The sequence below is a fragment of the Macaca mulatta genome, chromosome 1, assembly GCF_049350105.2.
Source record: "Macaca mulatta isolate MMU2019108-1 chromosome 1, T2T-MMU8v2.0, whole genome shotgun sequence".
In the NCBI taxonomy this organism is placed as follows: domain Eukaryota; kingdom Metazoa; phylum Chordata; class Mammalia; order Primates; family Cercopithecidae; genus Macaca; species Macaca mulatta.
Genome location: NC_133406.1, coordinates 57,528,851 through 57,552,305, shown reverse-complemented (window position 1 = coordinate 57,552,305; position 23,455 = coordinate 57,528,851). Strand labels below are relative to the sequence as shown.

The 23,455-nt window shown below is 40.4% G+C and overlaps 1 non-coding gene and 1 pseudogene across 1 annotated transcript; one reads left to right on the top strand and one right to left on the bottom strand.

The window, feature by feature from the left end:
• The first annotated feature begins 1,962 nt into the window (after positions 1-1,962).
• Positions 1,963-2,066, top strand: LOC114675160 (small Cajal body-specific RNA 20). The gene has a single exon (XR_003726261.2).
• A 7,335-nt stretch (positions 2,067-9,401) lies between these two features.
• On the bottom strand, positions 9,402-22,670 carry LOC114677107 (cytochrome c oxidase subunit NDUFA4 pseudogene; annotated as a pseudogene).
• Between the last annotated feature and the right edge of the window lie 785 nt (positions 22,671-23,455).

The window sequence follows — 23,455 nt, the reverse complement described above, 5'->3', positions numbered from 1 at the left end:
TGTCTCATGTGATGGGAGAAGTGTATCTGGGGATTGGGAGGTGATGGAGGCAAGATACACCTGCTGTCCTCTGAGTTCTTGCTTGTCTCCAGCTGAGGTGTCCTTTGCTTTTCCCTGTGTGTGTCAACCTATGTTCTCACTAAACCATCAGTGACAGAACTAGTCCCACCTGGTCTTTGGTATGTGTTAGCATCTGCTGTTGTTGAGCTAGGACTCCACCATAGTCTCTGGTCCTGTGGCTGCTGCATTCTGGCTCAAAGTCCCTGCCATTTCTTAAGTCCTTGCAGCATGTCCTGCTCCCCTGAGCAGGTGGGAACCTCTGGCTCTTCTGCACTTTACTTACATGCCTCAAGTCCGGAAACATGTCTGGGTAGACACTTTCACTGGATGGGTAGAGGCTTTTCCCACAGGGTCTGAAAAGGCCACCGCGGTCATTTCTTCTCTTTTGTCAGACATAATTTCTCAGTTTGGCCTTCCCACCTCTATACAGTCTGATAATGGACTGGCCTTTGTTAGTCAAATCTTTGCTCCATCTCTAGAAGATGAAGGGCTTTCTCTAGTTTTTCCCCTTTCTGTATGGTCAGGTCATATCATTCCCCATGTGAATGCAGCATTTCAACTCCTTTCCCTGTAGCCGTAAGATGATAGGACTGTAGGGGAATATGATTTATAGAGGAAATAAGGACTACATTTACTGTTTTCAAAATAGTATTCTTATTACATATAGATTCATTTATACATACACACCTCTGTGCATTTTTTATTAAAACAAAATCATTACTATACTTATTTTTTGTAACGCCTTTTTAAATCAAACAATATATATATTTTTTTGCGGGGGGAGCGGGGGACGGAGTCTCGCTCTGTCGCCCAGGCTGGAGTGCAGTGGTGTGATCTCGGCTCACTGCAAGCTCCACCTCCCGGGTTCATGCCATTCTCCTGCCTCAGCCTCCCGAGTAGCTGGGACTACAGGCACCTGCCACCACGCCCAGCTAATTTTTTGTACTTTTAGTAGAGACAGGGTTTCACCGTGTTAGCCAGGATGGTCTCAATCTCCTGACCTCGTGATCTGCCCACCTCAGCCTCCCCAAGTGCTGGGATTACAGGTGTGAGCCACTGCGCCCGGCCTTAAACAACATATTTTGCAGCACTTCCCATGCCAGGACATTCAGATATATTTCATTCTTTTTAATGGGTACATAGTATTCCATTCTATGACTGTATCATAATTTGTTTAGTGGTGGATGTTTAGCTTGTAGTATTCTATTTTTTGCTATTATAAATATTTCTGCAGCATACATCCTTGTATGTCATGCAAGGAAAATTTACTGTTTCTTTATTTCCCTTACTACTTTAGTGGGCTTGTTTTGTCCTGCCTAAAAAGATTATTTTCAGGCCGGGCGCGGTGGCTCAAGCCTGTAATCCCAGCACTTTGGGAGGCCGAGACGGGCGGATCACGAGGTCAGGAGATCGAGACCATCCTGGCTAACACGGTGAAACCCCGTCTCTACTAAAAAATACAAAAAACTAGCCGGGCGAGGTGGCGGGCGCCTGTAGTCCCAGCTACTCGGGAGGCTGAGGCCGGAGAATGGTGTGAACCCGGGAGGTGGAGCTTGCAGTGAGCTGAGATCCAGCCACTGCACTCCAGCCTGGGCTACAGAGCGAGACTCCGTCTCAAAAAAAAAAAAAAAAAAAAAAAAAAAAAAAAAGATTATTTTCTACCCTAAGACCAAATACATATTTTTTGTTTTTTCTTTTATCTTTACTTTTCATATGTTTTTTTCTTTTCTCTCTTTTCTTTTATACTCTAACATGTTTAATTCATTTTTTATTTTTTAGACATTTCCATGACATAGGTAGAATTATCATTTTTCCATATATTATAGAGTTGTGTGTTTTTTTAAAAAAAATAAATTTTCCGGTCCTCTCTCCCACGGTGGGTGAGTACGGCGGGGGGGGGGGTCCCTTTCTTCCTCAGCCAAGGCTGAAGGCAAAGATCAGATCTTGAGGATCATTTTTAAGACTGCCATGTGCTGGGAAACCTTGTTTTCCTACCCCAGACATTTGTAGAAAACAAAACAAAACAAAACAAAAACCCAGTTTTTTCACAGAAAAGTTCCTGGTTGGAATCAGTTACTTGGGAAACTTAGGTTGGGTGATGTTCTCATTGATCTCACTTTCATACTCAGCATTTCGGTTCCCATTATTTTCTCTTAAACTACAATTGCCAAATGGCCTAAACCTGTCTTTGCAATAAGGTAGTAGATGTAAATTTTCTCCTCCCCTATTTGCAATAGTTAGGTTGTTAATTAACTGAATGAATACTCAATCTCTGATCCCCATTGCAAACATAATGATGCAAAAGCCAAGATCTGGGTGATTTAAAATCATTGTAGAACCCCAGCGTGAACTCCAAAAGTCAGAATTTGTGCAGTGTTACAATATTTTATTTTATTTTATTTTTAAGAGATGGGGTCTTACTGTGTTTCCCAGCCTGGAGTGCAGCGGCACAATCATGGCTGACTGCAGCCTCGAACCGTTAGGCTCAGCTAATCCTCCTGCTTCAGCCTGCCAAGTAGCCAGGACTTTAGGCCCATGTCCCCACACCTGGCTAATTTTAATTTTAAAACATTTTTGTAGAGATGGTGTCTCACTATGTTGCCCAGGCTATCATAATGTTCAAAACAATTTCAACAGGCTCATTTGTAATAAAATGTAATAGCAGAGTTGTTAAAATCTGCATTTAAAAGATATCTGTTACATAACTGTTTTTTGCAAAAAGAGAATTTGTTTATCTTCTTAAATCTATCTACCTACCTACCAACCTACTCATCTGTATTTACATCTAGCTATAGATATATTTGAAGAAACAGAAAAAATATGTACAAAGAAGAAAATAATTTACTGGCACCCAGTTAATTGGTCAACATTTTGGCCAGTTTTCTTCTCATTTTGTATTTGTGCAATGCACACATGGTTTATTTACCTACAAAGTAGAAGAGCACCACCTACATTCTGGCCAAATGTAAAAAGTTGACTATTGAAATTAATATTTAGTGGAACTGAGGCTGAAGGCAAATGTAACCATCAAAGGATAAATTTTAATGGCCCGGTGTAGTGGCTCAAGCCTGTAATCCCAGCACTTTGGAAGGCCCAGGTGGGTGGATCACTTGAGGTCAGGAGTTTGAGATCAGCCTGACCAACATGGTAAAAACCTGTCTCTACTAAAAATACAAAAAATTGTCGGGCGCGGTGGCTCACGCCTGTAATCCCAGCACTTTGGGAGGCCGAGGCGGGCGGATCACGAGGTCAGGAGATCGAGATCACAGTGAAACCCCGTCTCTACTAAAAATACAAAAAATTAGCCGGGCGCGGTGGTGGGCGCCTGTAGTCCCAGCTACTCGGGAGGCTGAGCCAGGAGAATGGCGTGAACCCGGGAGGTGGAGCTTGCAGTGAGCCGAGATCGCGCCACTGCACTCCAGCCTGGGCGACAAAACTAGACTCCGTCTCAAAAAAATAAAAAAATAAAAAAAAATAAAAATAAAAATAAAAATACAAAAAATTAGCTGGGTGTGGCGGTGGGTGCCTGTAATCCCAACTACTCGGGAGACTGAGACAGGAGAATCGCTTGAACCTGGGAGGAGGAAGTTGCAGTGAGCCGAGATCGTGCCACTGCACTCCAGCCTGGGCGACAGAGCCAGACTCTGTCTCAAAAATATATATATACACATTTTAATACCAAGGTACATCCAGTTGATCAAAATAAGATCAATAAGCATAATTGTTACTATAATTTCATATTAAAGTTTTTGTAGTAATATTTTAGAAGTTTGACATTATGGCCCAGGCACAATACCTCCTACCTAGATCTTAGCTGCTGGTCTGCTTGTACCTTTGCAGATTCTTCAGACTGTACCTTTGCCTACTAAGGAGATGCTTGTTTCAGCTAAGGGCAGTGAGCGGATATAATGTTTGTTGCCATGTAGCCATCTTGCCACCAAGTTGTTGGATGTTCTCACCTCTGAATTGTAGCCAACTAAAGACTTATCTACTCTTCGTATTCTGCCTTTAAAGATTGGTAGTTGTGAAATTTCACTGAGGCAGTTCCACAAATTTAAGCTTTTTTTGCCTGATTACAGAAAAATACTGAATATTGTTGTGCTCATGTTTTTGGTTTTAAAAAATTTAAGCTTGGGCAACATGGTGAGATCCCACCTGTACTAGAAGTTATTATATTATTTTTTGAGACCAAGTCTCACTCTGTTGCCCAGGCTGAGTGCAGTGGTGTGATCACAGCTCACTATAGCCTTGACCCCCTTGGCTCAAGTGATCCTCCTATCTTAGCCTCCTGAGTAGAGGGGACTACAGGTGTGCACCACCACACCTGGATAATTTTTTGTATTTTTAGTAGAAGTGAGGTTTTGCCATGTTGCCCAGGCTGACCTCAAACTCCTGGACTCAAGTAATCTGCCTGCCTTAGCTTTTCAAAGTGCTGGAATGAGAAGTGTGAGCCACTATGCCCAGCCGCTACTAACAATTAAAAAATTAGCCGCATGTGGTGGCATGGCTGTAGTCCTAGCTACTTGGGAGGCTGAGGCAGGAGGATCACTTGAATCTGGGAGGTGATTATAGGCAGTGAACCCAGGAGGTATGATCGTGACACTGCATTCCCACCTGGAAGACAGAGCAAGACCTTGTTTAAAAGGAAAAAAAAATGTATGCACATGATGTATATAATTATGTGGACAAAATTTATCCTTAAGTCTTGGGTTTGGAAAAGTACCAGTGGAGCAATGTAACCGGCTTTCAGGTTAGCAAAAGCTCCGAATTTCCATCTGCATCTCAGTTCTCACTCACTGCACACACGCCAATGCCAGCACCTTTGGTGGATCGGCATGACTTGAAGCTCCCCGCGGCAGGCATCATCAGGCAATACTTACCCTCTCATGGGACTCTCCAGCCAACAAACCCCTTTCTCTGCAAGGGACTCTTTGTGAGTGAATTCTGTGCTGTAGGTATTCATCTCTGCAAAGTATAATGCTAAGGCTTTCTTTTGAACAAGTAACTGTTTTTTCTTTTTCTTTCTTCAGTAACTACTCTTCCTCATTGTTTGACCATGTTATGTGAGTACATTATCAGGCAGCTCTATAACCTCTTACATGTCATGTTGTTGTCTTTCGCTGCAGAAGAATGATGAATGTGACCCCAATCTTGCTGCCACAGCCGACAATTCTGTTACTTTACCCTCTGCTATAATTACTTCCTGAGCACACATAACCAAACGATGTGAACTAAACATATGGCTGTGATTCTTAAACCACTCAGAACCTTGTTTGTTCCATTGTCAATGACAACTGCATGACACCTTCCTTTACCGATTTCCCATTTGTAAAGATTTCTTTTATCACGTTAATGTGCGAGATTGGTGTTCAAGATTAAGAAATTTCTTGATGTGGAAGTAAAGCCAAATGCAGTTGGTTTTGTCATTAATCCATGGTGCTGACATGTAGACAAAAAATTTCTGTTTCTAAAAGTTCACATGTCTAATATACAAAATATTAAATATATTTAATAATATTAACATTTTTGTCAAAGTGGAATATAATTGAGGTATAATCTTTTTGGTAACTTGGTTTTTAGAACTTATATCACGTGGCTGGGTGTGGTAGCTCACGTCTGTAAATTCCAGCACTCTGGGAGGCCAAGGCAGGAGGATTGCTTGAGTCCAGGAATTCAAGACCAGCTGGGCAACATAGAACAACCCCGTCTCATTAAACAAAATAAATTTAAAAAATTTATTTAAATTAAAAACTAATTTAAATCCTGGGCACGTATCAGAAATCCATCATTTTCAATGTCTAAAAATTAGTAGATTCTGTGAAAAACATTTCAACAAGCTTGTTAAAAATTGTAGCTTTCATAGATTCTATACTATAAGGAGTTATCTTATTTGTCAAGTCTGTTGTATATCATTTGTTCATGAAATATGTTTAGGTACCTTGTTTTTCTCTAGCTTTTCCTTTTTCTCATATGAATCATCGAGAGTGCCTAAGTTTTTAAAAATAAGTATTCTCATATTAACACATAACACTCTGCTGATTGGTCTTATTTTCCATAATAACACTCTGCTGATTGGTCTTATTTTACATTCACAACTTTGAACCACAAATTGGACCTTGACAGTGGTACCTGGTAATCACGCTACACTCTCGAGTAGTTGGGATTACATGCCTGCGCCTGGTTCATTTTTGTATTTTTAGTAGAGATGGGGTTTCGCCATGTTGGCCAGGCCGGTCTTGAACTCCTGAGCTCAAGTGATTCACCTGCCTTGGCCTCCCAAAGTGCTGGGATTACAGGTGTGAGCCACTGTGCCCGGCCAAAAGACCCACTCTGTCTACATTCTTCTTAAATTTTCAATTGTTCCTCTCTATCTTCACTCTGCTGATGCTTTTCTTGTTTCACTGAAGAAAGAAAGTACTTAGAAGTTCCCTAGACATCCACCCTTGCCTTACCCACCTGCTAGCATCTCTTCCCACTCACTCCAGCTTCCTGCTTATTCCCGTAGTAGATAAACTCTCCATGTTAGCTGAGCCAGTTAGTCCACATACATATGGATCCTCACTCCTCTTGTCTATCAAGGACAGCCGTTCAGCAAATATTCCATCTGATCAGTTTTTCACTTTTTACTGCATCATTTTATTATCATATTAATACTCTGTTACCTATCTTATCTTTGAAAAAAAGTTCTTCACAACGTCACTTCTTTTTCTGAAAGATGAATATTTATTCACTTTACAAAGAGAATGGTATTAAATTGCCACAAACAGCTCCATTTATAGACAAATATAACTGTATATGACACCAGTAGCTGGTTGAAACTTGCTTTCCCAAGATGCTTATATGACTCCAGCTCTTAAGTTGAGCACACAAATCTCTGTTCTGCCATTGATATTAAAATGTCCCTCAGAGATAATGGTTTTGTTTTACATATTCACAGGTGGGGAAAAAATCAATCCATCTGCCCAGCCCTATCCTTAGAGGTGAGCTTCCATCTGCAGGTCCCCTAGTGAGCACTAAGCCAATATTGGCTCATTCTTAAAAAAAAAACAAAAACAAACAAACAAACTATTGATAATTTGAAAAGGCTTTTGCAGCACACCAAAATACTTACTCATACATATGCAAAAAATCTTGAATCACAGCTGGGTGTGGTGGCTCATGCCTGTAATCCCAGCACTTTGGGAGGCTGAGGCAGGCGGATCACCTGAGGTCGGGAGTTCAAGACCAGTCTGACCAACATGGATGGTGAAACCTCGTCTCTACTAAAAATACAAAAGTTAGCCAGGCATGGTGGTGTGCACCAGTAGTCCCAGCTACTCAGGAGACTGAGGCAGGAGAATCTCTTGAACCTGGGAGGCGGAGGTTGTGGTGAGCCGAGATTGTGCCATTGAACTCCAGCCTGGGCAAAAAGAGCAAAACTCCATCTCAAAAAAAAAAAAAAAAAAAAAAAAAAAAAATTGAATCAGGTTTATTATTTTTTAAAGTTAAACAGATAACCTATCATTGCCAAGAGTAGGTAATGAAAAGGAAGAAAAAAACTAAATTATTAATTATAAAAATATATTCTTTGGAAAAAATTCTAATAAGGTTATCATTAATATTTAAAAACCAAAGAGAAAAAAATAGACAATTGTTCTTTGATCCATTAGTAATTTAAATAAAAATGAAAATCTCTTCAAAAGCAGGTATAAATTGAATTTTTAAAAGAGTTTCAGATAACAAGCACTTCTAATTCGTACACTGATGATTCTTTACTAGCAATTTGCAGTCAAGAAAAATCCTTAATGTGGTTAAGTCTTTAGTTTTTTAATTGTCATAATTTTTGTTTTGTTTTAAAAAAATACTTCACGTGACAGCTTAAAAAATAAGTGGTTATTTTTGGGAAGCACTCCAAATATTTAATCTTACTCAAGTCACATTACCCATTAGTATACAAACTAGTGATATTGATGATTTTTAAAAATTACAATCATTTTTACTCCAGTTTAGTTATCTCTTCATATTTCATGAAAACGAACCAAATTAAATGTACCAAATTAAAAAAATTTTTATTAATGATGCTTTGAATCTGGATTTGATGAAAGATACCAACTTGAGATAAGAGCTGACTCCTTCACAACAGTCCAGTTCTTCAAACCCTGTGGGAAACATCTTTATTTGCACTTATGCCAATTCTTGATATAACCAATCATACTAGGATATTATCTTATAAAAATATACCATGTATTGGACACTGATGTCAGTGCATTTCAGAAAATGTGTCTATATACTGTGTAAAGTTTATTAGCATTTGAACGAAATGCTCTTATTTACACAGTGAAGTCTTAGATGCTCAGGACAGCAAGGTGGCATGGGATCCACCGTTATGAATTTGGAAATTTGCAGTGGTCCTCAGCATCCTGGCACAGAGGCAACCCTCCCCAGGAGGACTTGGCAGCACTGGGCAAGGTGAACCAGCGTTTAGATAATTTGACCCGCTTACTTTTCTGTCTTCATTCTTTTTCACTTTCATTTTCAGGGTCTAAATCAGAATCTCCATGTAATTCTTTTTCACTTGCCATATCTCTGTCCTCACCATTTTCTTCATCTTTTCCTTAAGCATCCTCATCTTCCTCTTCATCAACATCCTCATCTTTTCCACTTTCACTTTTTTCCTCATCTTCATCCCGAGTATCATCAGAATCCTTATCTGCTATTTCATCATCAGACTCCTCTTCTGAAGATTCTTCTTCATACATTAACGTTGCTTTCTGTCCAGGGGAAGTTGTTCCCTTTGTTTTTGTTTTGGTTTTTTGTTGTTGTTGTTGTTGCTGTTACTTGTGTAATTAGAAGAATAAGCTTTCCATGAAGGTGTGAAAGTTTCTGAAAAGTTTTTACTCTGCTTTCCATTAACTGGTGGAGTGTCCCTACCTGGGGTACCAGGTCAGGCATGTGGACAGGTATGATGCATGAACTGTTTTTTTAAAATTATTGTTTATGTATTAATTTGTATTTTTATATTTTTGAGGCAGAGTCTGGCTGTGTTGCCCAGGCTGGAGTGCAATGTCACAATCTCAGCTCACCACAACCTCCACCTCCCGGGTTCAAGCGATCCTCCTGCCTCTGCATCCCGAGTAGCTGGGATTACAGGCATCTGCTGCCATACCTGGCTATTTTTTGTATTTTTAGTAGAGACGGGCTTTGGCCATGTTGGCCAGACTGATCTTGAACTCCTGACCTCAGGTGATCCACCCGCCTTGGCCTCCAAAAGTTCTGGGATTACATGCATGAGCCAATGCGCCCAGCCAGATGCATGAACTGTTAACGCACATTTTAGCCACTGAACCATTAGCACAGCACTGTTAGGTTTTCCTTGTAACCTCTTTGTAGGCCTGCTGGATCTGCTTCTCATCCTTCACTCTCCCTGCCCTGGGATTGTATCTCCCTATAAAGCATTCGTGCTTAAATCTTGTTCAGGCTCTGTTTTTTAGAGAACCTTGGCTAAGCCATGAGCTGTTTACTTTTTTTCTCCCTGTTTTTTTTTGAGACAGAGTCTTACTCTGTCTCCCAGACTGGAGTGCAGTGGTGTGATCTGGGCTCACTGCAACCACTGCCTCCCAGTTTCAAGCAATTCTCCTGCCTCAGCCTCCGGAATAGCTGGGATTACAGGCATGTGCCACCACACCCGGCGAATTTTTTTGGTATTTTTAGTAGAGATAGGGTTTCATCATGTTGGCCAGGCTGGTCTCAAACTCCTAACCTCAGGTGATTTGCTGGCCTCAGCCTCCCAAAGTGCTGGGATTACAGGTGTGAGCCACTGCGCCCAGCCTTTTCCTCCCTTTTGTGAGACTTGCCTGTGCATAGTCTTAGTCTTTGTCCTTTTTCCTTTTGGGATATGTATATTTTGTTTAATGATTTGCAATAGCCCTTCATCAGTTGGAGGCTATTAAATTTTGTTTTGGTATGTTTTAAAATTAACAAGTACTATTTATTTTATTTTTCTGCATTTTGGGATACTTTTTTGTTTTTATTATTTCCTTATGTTTTAATTGTGAGCTATATTAAAATATAGAAGAGTATCCAAACATACATCAACCAATAACATAATAATAACATACTAAAATGAACAACCGTATAATTATTTCTGTTAAGAATTAGATATTGCAGGGCTCAGTGGTAATCCCAGGGCTTTGGGAGGCTGAGGTGGGAGGATAGCTTAAGCCAGGAGTTTGAGGCCAGCCTGGGCAACATAGTAAGACCCTGTCTCCACAAAAACTTAAAATGCATAGTGGTATATTCCTGTAATCCTAGCTACCTTGGAAGCTGAGTTGGGAGGATCAGTTGAGCCAAGAGTTTGAGGCTGCAGTGAAGCATGATCATGCCGTCATGCCACTGCACTCCAGCCTGGGTGACTCAGCAAGATTCTGGCTCTAAAAAAAAGAAAGAGAGAAATAGATCATTGCCAGTACCACAGAATCCCCCTCTGTGGCTCTCTCCAATCACATCCTCTTTCTTCCTCTATTCTGCAACATTCTTGTGATTTTTCTTTCCATACCCTGCGTGTGTGCATGTATGTGTTTGTATATAGTTGTGTATATATGTCTAATACCCATATATAGCTGATTGCTTCTCAGCCCTGCAATAGGAACTGTGTTTATGTACACATATCTACATACATATATACATACATGCACACACATATGTAAACACACAGAAGAAAGAAACAGTAGTTTTCACAACTCCTTACTTTTCATCTTTTCAGTTGTCTTTTTTTTGAGACAGGGTCTCATTCTGTTGCCCAGGCTGGAGCACAATGGTGCAATTATGGCTTACTGCAGCCTCTATCTCCTAGGCTCAAGGGATCCTCCTGTCTCAGCCTCCCAAGTCGCTGGGACTATAGGCATGTGCCACCATGCATGGCAAATTAATTTTTTTTTTTTTTGGAGAGATAAGGTCTCACTATGTTGCCCAGTCTGGTCTTGAAATCCTGGGCTCAAGCAGTTCTCCCACCTCAGCCTCTCAAATGCAGGGATTACGGCATGAGCCACCATGCCTGGCCTCTTTACAGTTGTTTCTCCCACTGCTTTCTCATCCACAAAAGAATCACATCCATGTAAGATGAAGAAACTCAAGGCACATACAGGGAGGCCAGATGATAGATTATTACTCAGAAAACCCAGAATTTAAACCAAAAGGAGAAAGAAGCAAAACTCCAACTGAGGTCATAACAATTTTAGAAAATTGGTATTCCTAAAATGCTCTAAGATCAGTTGTATCCATGGATATTGATTTAAGTAGGGAAAAAAATTGAATGAACCTTCTAAGCATTACATAGACTTTATGGACTGAAAAATGCAAAGGTGAAATAATGAAAGAAAAATTATCTGAATCTATCAAATACACATAACAAATATATTTAATATCTATAGAATATATACTTCGCTATTGCCTACTATTTTAAAATCGAGTTTCCCCCTTATCTGGCACAGTTGAACATAGATATATGGAAACAGAACTTAAACAAAGATAAAGCCATGCAGTAGTGTGTGCCCATAGTCCTAGCTACTTGGGAGGCTGAAGCAAGAGGCAGGAGGGTCATTTGAACTTAGGAGTTTGAGGTTAAAGTGCCATAGTTGTGTCTGTGAATAGCCACTGCACTTCAGCCTAGGCAACATAGCAAGACCCCATCTATAAAAAGAAACTTAAGCAAGGGTCATAAAACCATCCTTACATGTTTGGGAGTGACTTTATGTTACTCATAGGCCTTAAAAGTTTGAGGTATCATCCTACTCTCAAGGACCATCATCAACCTTGAATTTACAATATCTTTTTTGGTCTAATTAACTTCCATATAAGCGATGTTATAGTCACTTAGAATATAAAACTATCAGAGGTAGAGCGTATGTATAACTGTTTTACACAGCTCATATCAGAGTAGGTACTTAAATGGATTTTGGTTGTCTAACTAAAAGCATGTCAATTTTATCGATCTTTTCAAAGAACCAACTTTTGTTTTCATTGACTTTTCTCCATTGTTTCTATTTTCTATTTCATTGATTTCCACTCTAATTTTTATTTCCTTTCTTTTCCTTGCTTTGAATTTAATTTGCTCTTCTGTTTATAGTTTCTTCAGGTGGAAGCTTGGATTATTATTTGAAATTTTTTTTTCCATTCTTTTCTTTTTCCAGAGAGAAGGTCTCACTCTCTCTGTCACTCAGCATGTAGTGTGGTGGTACAATCACCACTCACCGTAACTTTGAACTCCTGGGCTCAAGTGATCCTCCTGCCTCAGCCTCCTGAGTAGGTGGGACTACAGGCACATGTCACCACACTCAGATAATTCTTAAATTTCTTTGTAGGGTCTCATTATGTTGGCCAGGCTGATCCTGAACTCTGGCCCAAGTGACGCTCCTGCCTCAGCCCCCCAAAGTGCTGGGATTACAGGTGTGAGCTACTGCACCAGGCCTTTTTTACTGTTCTAATTTACCTTTCCACAGCTAAAACATTTCCCTTTGAGTACTTATTTACCTCCATACAATAAATTATGATATGTTTAAAAATGGCATTTGATTAAACATTCTCATGGTATGGAACATTGTTGTCATCTAACTTGTAGTACTGTTGAGAAATTCAAAACCATTCATGTGGGTCCTCCATACCACTGCCATTTTTCATTTTGTAGCTCTTTATTTCCAGTGTTCTGAAGTTGTACAATCATGTGCCGTAATGTGGTCTATTTTTATCCACTCAAGTGTCCTGAGCAGTTGACTGCTTCTTTCTAGGTACCCAGGCCCTTCAGTTCTGCAGAATTTTCATGTACTATATCCACGGTAATTTCTTATGAGAGAGAGATATATATATGTATATATATAGTTTGTTTGTTTGTTTTGTTTTGAGACAGGGTCTCACCCTGTCACTCAGGTTGGAGTGAAGTGGTGTGATCAGAGCTCAGAGCGAGCGGACTATAACTATGGCCTCCTGGGCTCCGGCAATCCTGCTGCCTCAGCCTCCTAAGTAGCTGGGACTACAAGTGGATGCCACCATGCCTGGCTGACTTTTATTTTATTTTATTTTGTAGAGATGGGCTCTCACTGTGTTATCCAGGCTGATCTTGAACTCCCGGCCTCAAATGATTCTTTCCCATCAGCCTCCTGAGTGGCTGGGATTACAGCTGTGTCCAGCCCATGATGATTTCTTTATTTCTGTTTTCTCTTTCTCTACTTCTACAACTCCTATTATTCATATATCTAGTATTTTGGATGGAATATCTTTGAATTTTCTTAGCTTCCCTTTACTTTTTCCACTTTTTGTTTTGTATTTTTGCTCTACTTACAGAGATATTTCCTTAACTATATTTTAAAACTCTTCTACTGAGTTGTTTATTTTTATCCTTTAAAAAAGAGATGGAGACCATTCTGGCCAACATGGTGAAACCCTGTCTGTACTAAAAATACAAAAAATTAGCTGAGCATGGTGGCACTCGCCTGGGAGGCTAAGGCAGGAGAATTGCTTGAACCTGGGAGGCGGAGCTTGCAGTGAGCCAAGATTGCACCACTACACTCCAGCCTGGATGACAGAGACAGAATCCCTCTCAAAAAAATTAAAAAATAAATAAAAAATAAAAAATAAAAAAATAAAATTATTATTAAGAGCTCTTTTTCTCTGACAGTTGCCTTTTAATAGCATCCTTTCTTATTTTTTGCAGCAGTATACTCTCATGTCTCCAAGGAAATTAATGATAGTTTCTTTGAAGTTTTTATCTTGGCATAGACTATTCTCTTTAAGTTGTTTTATTTTTGACTTATGTATTCTGCTTCTGCTCACTCTCCCTTCATCCTTCTCTCTTTCTCATTCATGCTCTCTTTTTCCCCTCACTCTCTCTTCCCATGTTGGAGATTTTTTCTTAGCTGCCTGGTGATTTTTAGCTTTTGTTCACAATTAAGGATGGGGTAGAAAAAACACAAAACACTGATTGGAGGTTTTGTGTGCATTGTTGCTTATTGCTGCTCTATACACTTTAGTCTAGTGTGAGCTGACTGCTTGTTTAATTGGACTAGCCCCAATTTCATTATCTTTTTTCCCTTTGAGTTGGTTAGAAAAGAATATTCTAATCCCTTTCTTGGTTGCCATTGTTTTGGTAGCCAAGTAGGGGAAGCAGTGGTGGTTCCAATCTTCAGTTTATAGTATTTCACTAAAATTTCTTACTTTTTTTTTTTTGAGACGAGGTCTTACTCTGTCACCCAGGCTAGAGTGCAGTGGAATCACCTCGGTTCACTACAACCTCTGCCTCCCGGGTTCAAGCGATTCTCCTGCCTCAGCCTACAGAGTAGCTGGGATTACAGGCACGCGCCACCATGCCTGGCTAAGTTTTGTATTTTCAGTAGAGACGAGGTTTTAACATGTTGGCAAGGCTGGTCTTGACCTCAGGTGATCCACCCGCCTTGGCCTCCCAAAGTGCTGGGATTACAGGCATGAGCCACCACCCATGGTCAGTATTTCACTAAAATTTCTTGTTAATATAGTACTCATTCCTCAACTGTGCCTGGCATTGTCCAGTTCAAAGCCCAGAGAATCAACTTCACCCCTCTGCAGGAGTGTGGGAAGGACAGTCACGTGACTGTACCAAGTGGGGCAGGGGACCCAGGGTCTAATTGCTTCTACAACAAACTTGCAAGCAATTCTTCTGTTTTTGTGTCATTTTTACCCCTTACTTACTGGGATAACTATTGCTACCAATTCCTGAGACTTTTGGTTTACATTGGGTTGCTTTGCAGGTTTTCCTACTGCCAACTTGGGGATTCTGCTGCCAGTTATCCCTCATTCTTCTAATTTTTCAAAATTTTTTTTCTTTTTGAGACAGAGTCTCGCTCTGTCACCCAGGTTCAATCTCGGATCACTGTAACCTTTGCTCATTGCAACCTCCACCTCCCAAGTCCAAGAGATTCTCCTGCCTCAGCCTCCCAAGCAACTGGAATTACATGCACACGCCACCACACCAGGCTAATTTTTGTATTTTTAGTAGAGATGGGGCTTCACCATATTGGCCAGGCTGGTCTCGAACTCCTGACCTCAAGTGATCGGCCCGCCTCAGCCACCCAAAGTGCTGGGATTACAGGTGTGAACTACTACGGCTGGCCTCCAATTCTATCTGCTAATGTGAGCTATGACTTTTACAAAAGTTTGTGCTTTTTAAAACTGTAGTTTTAGTATGAAATGACTAAATCTACTTTTTTTTTTTTTTTTTTTCCTGGAAGCCCTCAGTTGCCTATTGTTGCTGAAAATGTCTTCAAAAATGCCCAGAGGGCTTAAACAGTAAATGCCTCTGGGAGAGGTATCACATTTTTTAAAACTGATGTCATACTGTTTTTTGAGTAGAAATTGATAGGTAGAGGGTGCATAAGTAAAGAGAAACTGTATAAAACTTGAAGACCCAGGTGTTCCAGGAACCAATTCTAAAGACATATTTGATTTGAAAAAAAAATTCAGTCAAATGCGTTCATTGTAAGCTTCTGAACAGACACTCTCCTTAAAGTGCATTTCTGACTTTTTTTTTTTTTTAAACTCTACTTCATTTTGGGTGAATTTGTGCGAATTTTTTTTTTTTTGCCTTTCTATTAATAATTCTTATGACAAAAATAATAGTGATAATTATTTAAAAATAATTTTTAATACAATTACAATTATAATTATAAAAATACAATTTATAATTATGTAAGGAAGTGATACTACCTTCAACATCTGTAGCTTCTAACAAGTGACAAGTCCTGTACACACACACACATATTTTAATATACACCATGTTCTCCCCCATCCTATGTGTCAAGGAACAATTCTTTCTCAGGTTGAGAGGGCTGGCAATGACTACAATAAATGTACTATTTACCTTGGCTATAATGTCCTAATTTTCACTTATGGCTCTCAAGGTATAGTAGCAGGGCTCAAATAAATCAAATCCTTGTCATGAAAGAGCTTTCTTTAACCAATTTATGAAATAGAAAGCACACTATTTCCAAAGAAGGTTAAGTGCAATGTATTATGCAGATAAAATAAGGTATTATTAGTGTAAATCGAATACACTGATACAATACTCCATAGGAAGGAGGTTCTATTTGCATGGCAGAAATTTCATCATTCTGATTAAAGCTTAAACGTGTTGCCGTGTTGGGTGTATTGCTGAATACCTGACGTGGGAACTGTGATTTGGCTTCACACTGCAGGAAACTTTAAGAGATCCACAACTCAGAGAACATTATTTTTTGGGTAATGGGTATTGGGTGTATTGTGAGGAATGTCAAGTTCTTCTAGTGCTTAGGAGGGAGAATCAGCAGCAGGAAAGAGCGGTCCAATGGTTGAGGTACGGCTTAAAGGTTCCCAACTCTCATGCCTTAGGAAAAAAGAAGAATTTGGAAATGTTCTTCAGAAATCACCTAATTTATGCCTTGGACATTCGAAATAATTATAACTATATCCCATTTTTTAGAGACTTCAAAAACGTGATTCTGTAACTTTTCTCAGAAGTACATTGTTGAACAAGGGAGTTCTTCCTTGTATCTTACTTGTGTCTTTCCTTTTCTGCTGTCTTCAGTGGGGTAAGAACAAGGAATATCTTGTGAGGCCAGGCATGGTGGTTCACGCCTGTAATCCCAGCACTTTGGGAGGCCAAGGCGGAAGGATTACTTGAGCCCAAGAGTTCGAGACCAGCCTGGGCAACAGAGTGAGACCCCCTCATCTCTACAAAAAAAAAAAAAGAAAAAAGAGCCAGATATGGCAGTAGGCACCTGTAGTCCCAGCTACATGGGAAGCTGAGGTGGGAAGATTGCTTGAGCTTGGCAGGTCGAGGCTGCAGTGAGCTCTGATTGTACCACTGTGCTCCAGCTTGGGTGACACAGCAAGAGCCTGTCTCAAAAAAAGAAAAAAAGAGAAATACCTTGTGGCAAACAGTTATTCCTCAGGTTTTCTTTCCTCCTGATGCCTAGACTGAAAATTCTTTTTTTTCTCTTTAAGATAGTCTCACTCGGTCACCCAGGCTGGAATGCAGTGGTGCAATCTTGGCTCACTGCAACCTCTGCCTCCCGGGTTCAAGCGATTCTCCTGCCTCAGTCTTTTGAATAGCTGGGATTGCAGGCATGTGCCACCACACTTGGTTAATTTTTGTATTTTTAGTAGAGACAGGATTTTGCCATGTTGGCCAGCTGGTCTTAAACTCCTGACCTCAAGTGACCTACCTACTTTGACCTCCCAAAGTGCTGGGATTAGGGGCATGAGCCACTGAGCCTGGCCTCTTTTAAAATGTATATATTTTTACTTTATTAAAAAAATGTAATGGGGCCGGGCGCGGTGGCTCAAGCCTGTAATCCCAGCGCTTTGGGAGGCCGAGATGGGCGGATCTCGAGGTCAGGAGATTGAGGCCATCCTGGCTAACATGGTGAAACCCAGTCTCTACTAAAAAATACAAAAAAACTAGCCGGGTGAGGTGGCGGGTGACTGTAGTCCCAGCTACTCGGGAGGCTGAGGCAGGAGAATGGCGTAAACCCTGGAGGCGGAGCTTGCAGTGAGCTGAGATCCAGCCACTGCACTCCAGCCTGGGCCACAGACCGAGACTCTGTCTCCCCCCAAAAAAATGTAATGTGGAATGCTTCATGAATTTGCATGTCATCCTTGCGCTCTCTGTATCTTTCCAATCTTAGTATGTATGCTGCCAAAGCAAAGCAAGCACTAGACTGAAAATTCTGACAAATCTGAGTTGGGTTAATTATGACATTGCTAAACACCTTTTAATGTTATTAAAAATGTGTAACTTGGCCGGGTGCGGTGGCTCACGCCTGTAATCCCAGCACTTTGGGAGGTCCAGGATCACCTGAGGTCAGGGGTTCGAGACCAGTCTGGCTAACATGGTGAAACCTCATCTCTACTAAAAATATAAAAATTAGCTAGGCGTGGTGGTGGGCGCCTGTAATCCCAGCTACTTGGGAGGCTGAGGCAGGAGAATTGCTTGAACCCAGGAGACAGAGGTTGTAGTGAGCCGACAAGGTGCCACTGCATTCCAGCCTGGGTGACAAAGTCAGACTCTGTCTCAAAATAAATAAATAAATAAATAAATAAATAAATAAATAAATAAAATGTATAACTCTATCTGGGCACAGTGACTCGGACCTGTAATCTGAGCACTTCAAGAGACGGAGGTAAGCAGATCACTTGAGGCCAGGAGTTCGAGACCAGCCTGGCCAACATGGCAAAACACCATCTCTAATAAAAATACAAAAATTAGTAGGGCGTGGTGGTGGGTGCCTGTAGTCCCAGCTACTCGAGATGCCGAGGCAGGAGAATCGCTTGAACTGGGGAGGCAGAGGTTGCAGTGAGCTGAGATCATGCCACTGCACTCCAGCCTGGGCAACAGAGTGAGACTCTGTCACCAAAAAAAAAAAAAAGTATAACTGTGGCTAAATACTAGTTTAGGTTGAAATTTTGTATGACCTTTTTCATTAGTGTAGTTATGATAATATCATATTTAATAATATACTTATATCTACTGAAAAATTAATTTTTCTAGTATGTATATAGTCAATCTATATTTATTTGGTAACCTTTTCTTCCTGATATGCATTTTATCTTTTCAGCAAGCCCTCATCTTCTATTTTCATTTCCTGTAACCCTCAAATAGTGTTAGCCAAGTTATCAGCTGTTTATTAACATCCCAGTATTCATTCATTTATTTCTTTGATCATTTAAACACCTTTTTGTGAAAGACATAGGGAGGAGGATATAAAAAAATGTAAGATTAGGATCCTTGGTTCTTGGAGTTCACAGTTAAGTCTTAGACACTTGTAAATTTTAATTTTAATTTTATCTTTAATTATTATTATTATTTTTTTTACAGAGATGAATCTCACTACATTGCCCAGGCTGGTCTCAAATTCCTGAGCTCGAGCAATTCTCCCTCGTCAGTCTCCCAAAGTGCTGAGGTTACAGACATGAGCCACCATGCCTAGCCGGCACTTGTAAATTAAATGGCAGTGCACGGTAGTTTATAATTAAATATTCAGTTTGTGGCAGATAGTAAGCTTTGAGATTTCACAGGAGAGAGTCATGAAAGTGGGTTTCTGTGGTTGAGAAAATTTTTATGGAGAAGTGACTTAAACTGGGTCTTGAAGCACAAACACAATTTAAACAGCTGGAGAGGAGGAGACCAAGTCAGGCTGGAAAGGGAGCAGGTTGAAATGAGCCGATATGTGTGGAAATAATATGGAATTCATCCTGAAGAGAATGGAGCTTGCATTGGGAAGTAATAAGGCTAGTAAAGTGAGTCATGGTTAGATAAAAAGGGCCTTGAAAATTCCTAAGGATTTGGTTCTGTGGAAAATGGGTTTTGGAAGAGCAAGTGACAGAATAGTTTAAGAAATTGAACCTAGGCTGGGCACAGTGGCCCACAGCTGTAATCCCCGTGCTTTGGGAGGCTGAGGCGGGTGGATCACCTGAGGTCAGGAACTGGAGACGAGGCCGGCCAACATAGTGAAACCCCATTTCTACTAAAAATACAAAAATTAGCTGGGCGTGGCGGTGCATGCCTGTAATCCCAGCTGCTCAGGAGACTGAGGCAGGAGAAATGCTTGAACCTGGGAGGCAGAGGTTGCAGTGAACAAAGATCATGCCACTGGACTCCAACCTGGGTGACAGAGTGATACTCCATCTTAAAAAAAAAAAAGAAAGTGAATCTGGTGATAACGTGCAATACAATGCAGCGGTGAAGGGCCCGGGTGCTGAAAGAACCAGGCACACGGCCTTGGTTATTTATTTGCTGTGTAAACTTGCTGAGTAATTTATTCATTCTCAGCCTTAGTTCTCTCATTTAAAAAAATTGATTTTTTGATTTTTAAAATGATTTATTTATTTTAATTTTTTAAGTGGACAAACTGTACATTTTCATGGGCTACATAGTGATGTTTCAATAAATAGACTGTATAGTGATCAGATCAGGATAATTAGCATATCCATCATCTCAAACATTTACCATTTCTTTGTACTGGGGACATTCGACATCCTCTTTCTAGCTATTTGAAACTATATAATATATTATTGTTAACTGTAGTCATCCTACAGTGGAATAGAACACTAGAACTTATTCCTCCTATCTAGCTGTAATTTTGCATCCTTTAACAAATCCTTACTTATCCCTCCCTATTCATCCTTTTTACCTCCCTTTGCCAGCCTGTAGTAGCCTCAGTCCTACTTATTACTTCTATGAGATCAACTTTTTTAGCTTCTACATATGAATGAGAACATGTGGTGTGTAACTTTCTGTTCCTAGCTTATTTCACATGGTAAGATTTCCTCTAGTTCCATCTATGTTGCCACAGATGACAGGATCTCATTCTTTTTTATGGCTAAATAGTAATCCATTGTGCATATATCCCACATTTTCTTTATTTGTTCATATGTTGTTGGACACCTAGGTTGATTCAATAATTTGGCTATTGTGAATAAGGCTGAAATAAACATGGGAGCGCAGATGTCTCTTTGATATAATGATTTCCTTTCCTTTGGATAAATGCCCAACTGGAGGATTGCTGGATGACACACTGATTCTGTTTGTAGTGTTTTGAGGAACCTGCATACCGTTCTCCACAGTGGGTGTGCTCATTTACATTTCCACCAACAGCATATGACAGTTCCCCCTTCTCCACATCCTCACCATCATTTATCATTTATTGTCTTTTTGACAATAGCCATCCTAACTGGGGTGAGAAAAAAAATTTTATTTTTAATTGTGATTAAAAAACACTGTTCCTTTATTTTTGAAATTGAGGTATTAAATAATCACACCACCTACCTCTAGAGCTATTGTGAGGAGTGAATGAGGTGAATTATGTAAAATGCTTGTTACTTACAGAAATGCCTGGTGCATAGTAATCCTTCAAGATATATTAGCAAAAATTTTTCATCTGAAAGGGAAGAGATTAAAGAGAATGAGACAGGGGAGATGATTATAAATTGGTTGAGTTGGTCAAGTAGCATTTTCCATATAAATAGCTCCATGGTTACTTTTGTCATATTGTATTATTTCTATGTCTGGTTTGAACTCATTGAAGGCAAGAAGTAACTCCAATGATAGACTGGTGTAGGGTACGTAACTAGTAGACTGGTTCAGGACATGTAATGTGCATACACTAAATGCTTGTTTAATCCATATTGAGATATGGACTCAAGTGATCAGTGTGCACAGAAAGGGATGAATAAAATAGACCTGATGAGGGAAGAATTAGTTATCTTTAAATGATTGAAGCTGAGATGGGAGAGGCAAAAAGAACAGCAGAGATGGTTCCAGGGTTTTGACTTGGGTAACATAAAATGATTATATCTTTACAGAAGAAGGGAAGTCAGCAAATAATGAGTTTTGGAGATAAAATAGTGAGTTTGATTTTATTGCAGTTACTTCAGAGTGAGTCAGTCATTTATTTATTCAACAAATATGATTGAGTTTTTACCATGTGTGATGAGGTACTTTGTCCACATTATCTTTATAACATAAAATAGGGTGTGCAGGTCAGGAGCAGTGGCTCACACCTGTAATCCCAGCACTTTGGGAGGCGGAGGCAGGAGGATCACCTGAGGTCAGGAGTTCAAGACCAGCCTGGCCAACATGATGAAACCCCATCTCTACTAAAAATACAAAAAAGTTAGCCGGGCATGGTGGCATGCATCGATATTCCCAGCTACTTGGAAGGTTGAGGCAGGAGAATCACTTGAACCCAAGAGGCGAAGGTTGCAGTGAGCCAAGATTGTGCCATTGCACTCTAGCCTGGGCAATAGAGCGAAACTCCATCTCAAAAAGAAAAAAAATAGTGTATACCTTTCCTGTTATGCATTTGTCAGCTTCTTCCTCCTTTTTTCTTTCTTTCAGCTCCCTTTTGTTTTGTTCAATTGTCGATATTTATTAATCAGTGTGATCTCCAACACATCAACATGATTTCATGCATTTGGAGGAGAACTATTTCCTACATAAGTGGAAAATTGTGTCAGTGGCTTCTGGAAGACCTTCATTCTAAGCAGCTTTATGATGAAACATTTTATTTAGAAATCTGGACCTTTGGCCAGGCACAGTGGCTCATGCCTTAATCCCAGCACTTTGGGAGGCTGAGGCAGGAGGATCACCTGAGGTCAGGAGTTTGAGACCAGCCTGGCCAACATGGTGAAACCCCATCTCTACTAAAAATACAAAAATTAGTCAGATGTGATGGTGTGCACCTATAGTCCCAGCCACTCAGGTGGCTGAGGCGTGAGGTAGAGGCTGCAGTGAACTGAGATCGTGTCACTGCACTCCAACCTGGGCAACAGGGAGAGACTCTGTCTCAAAACAAAACAAAAACAAACAAACAAACAAACAAAAATCTGGGCCTTCTTTCTTCAGTTTGCTATAATCCACATTCACTGAGTAGAACTTGTATCAATCATTGGGACCCAGTTTGTTCCAGTGTTCTTTCTGGGTTATGGTTTCTGCCTCAATTAACACCTGGATTGAACAGTGCCAGATGCAAGACATCCAGTGTTGCTCCAGTACCTCCAGCTTCAATAAATTCAAGGAGAGGGATTAACCTCAGATGCTTCTTGGCCTGACTGAGGATCTGGCAGAGCATGTTTGCGGCAGAGGCCTCCTATTGGAAAGGAGAGAACCAGCCTAGCTATCTGGCCCTGGACTAGGGAGTAGTATCTCGTCTTTTTCTTATCATTGTTTTCTTGCATTTCTTCTCTCTCTGGTTTCAGTACTATACTAGTCCTGCTGTCTGTTAGTACATGAATTGCCTCTAACATATTCGCTGCTCTCTTTCCTTACCTTGCTCATTTTCCTTCTCGATCTTTTCTGGTAACCCATGAAATCAAGGGTTCTCGAGCCCATGGTGCACCCCCTTCTGAAGAGCTGAGTTTTGAGCAGTGAATGTGAAGGGGGTAATTGCAATTCAGAAGGGTTCTGTGTGTGGAGAGGTTGTACCCAGTTTCTCTTGGATCTTGAACCAAAAAATGATTCCTCTGGAGCATGTTGATAATTTTCAGTCTGGCTTCTAACTACCTAGGATAATTCAGGTTATGGTGAGATGAGAGAGGTACGAGTTTAACTGTAACACAATCAGATCAGTTTTAGATAAAGCCAAGAAGACTTAATGAGTTGTGCTTCACAGAAAAATTTCTATGTAGGAGAGCATCTTGTTTTTCAGGTGAACATTAACACTGGCCAGCATAAGCCAGGAGTATGGAAAAGAACACTGGATCAGGAATCAGAACATCCAGGCACTTTAATTCTGAGAGCTGAATTTAGAATCTTTCGTTATTCCCATTCACTGCTGATGTGGTTTGGCTCTGTGTCCCCACCCAAACCTCATCTCAAATTGTAATCCTTACGTATAGAGGGAGGGAAGTGATTGGA